Raw genomic sequence first — 1771 nt, forward strand, 5'->3', positions numbered from 1 at the left:
AAAACCATAGCTAATTTCTAGTTATTCGATGCAATGACCAAAATATCGAATATCGAGAAAATATCGACTGTCCGAAAAATGGAAATTTCGATGGAAATATCGAGGAAATATCGATATTGATAAATATTCGAGAAAAATAATGGAAATTTAGAGAAAAACATGAAATTTTGAAATGAAACTTTAAGAGATGTTTATTTCATTAATTATGTAGTGTATTTCAAATTAAAATGTTCAACCAACATTACGACATAATGAGTTATAATAATTTAAGTTGAATACTAGTGTATTGAGTCACTAACAGTTCTTGAAATATGATCTAGTAATACTTAATATTATACATAATTGTTGTCTAAATTCTTCACTAATTCTTCTCTATAACAGAGGAGTTTATTAAAACTAGTAAAATCGATATTAAGTATTAACATATCTAATTTTATATTAAAAATGTTGGAGTGAAAAATGAAGTTGCGGAAGATGCATTGTGTCATGAGTTTTGTTTGGCTCCAAAACCAGTCTGGCGTGCAAATAGTCTCTTTTTGAATGCGGAGGGTGCCAACACCGTGCGGTATAGTCGTCAGGGCATCCCTTGTTCTGACTTCTTCTCAAACGCTGTGGACGAGGAGAGTACCAACCTCGTCACCAGGTTCTTTTCTATGCCTTCCGAAAAAGGACTTCTTGCCTTACGGATAAGGACTTGTGGTGTGATCTCTTGCTCACCGAGTCGATACTTAGCGTTGTCAGTTAAGCAGAGCAATCACCGGAAGTAGGAGAAAACACGGATTTGCAAAAGCGTGACTTTAGCTTCACTGGGTTGCCAGGGCGTTACCCAATTGCTTTGCTGGTTTTCAACTAGGTTGAAGATAAGTTTGCTCCGGAGAGACTTTGATAATCTAAGAGATTAGTTGATTGGAGAGTTGTGTGTTTTTGCGTCCTTGAAACCTGGTAGTTATATCCTAGGATTTCGACTGTTCCTTGACATAGAAGGATTATTGATTGAAATTTCCTATTCAATATCCGCTAATTGATTCCAATAAGGGTTCGTTTTCTCATGGATCTCAGAAAGGGCGAAGCTATAACCCAAACCCAAGTAGACTTAATTTTGGGCCGCTGGTATCGGCCTGCCTCACTGAACCCCCTAAAGGGATCTTGCCAAAAATACTTCTAGGTGGGGCTAGGCATCCAAAACCGAAGACCCGATCCCGTCCCAAAACCGTCCCGAAAAATGATGAAACAGGCTGGTATCAAAATCTGAAATTCACTGTTTAGGCCCGTCCCATCCAGTCCTGAAAAAAAGGGACGGGCTTGGGTTCTCATTTTCTATGTCCCGTTTGGGCCCGTCCCGTACCGATTCATATAAATATAAATATATATATATATATATAAAATATGTATAATTTATATTATCTTCACTCCTACTTTCTTTTCTGTCTTGGTCTTGTCTCCATCTCTCCCTCACCCTTTATTAGTTTATTCCTCCTATTAAGTTTCTTTTCTTTCTTCTCTCCCTCTCGCCCCCCCCTGTCTTCACCTCTCTCGGCCCTCTCTCCCCAGTTTCTTTTCTTTCTTCCCCCTCTCTCTCCTCGTCCGTTTTCACCCCTCTCTGGTTCACTCTCCCTCACCCTTTATTCAGCCCTTCTTTCCTCACCCTTTGTTCAGCCTCTATTTTTCAAAGACATCACCACTACACCACTGCACTCCGGCATCCTCTGCCCACAACCATCTTCAGTCAACCTCGGGGGCACCACAATCGTCGCACCACCCACAAGGAACG

Source organism: Rosa chinensis, chromosome 2, assembly GCF_002994745.2.
Source record: "Rosa chinensis cultivar Old Blush chromosome 2, RchiOBHm-V2, whole genome shotgun sequence".
Classification (NCBI taxonomy): Eukaryota; Viridiplantae; Streptophyta; class Magnoliopsida; order Rosales; family Rosaceae; genus Rosa; species Rosa chinensis.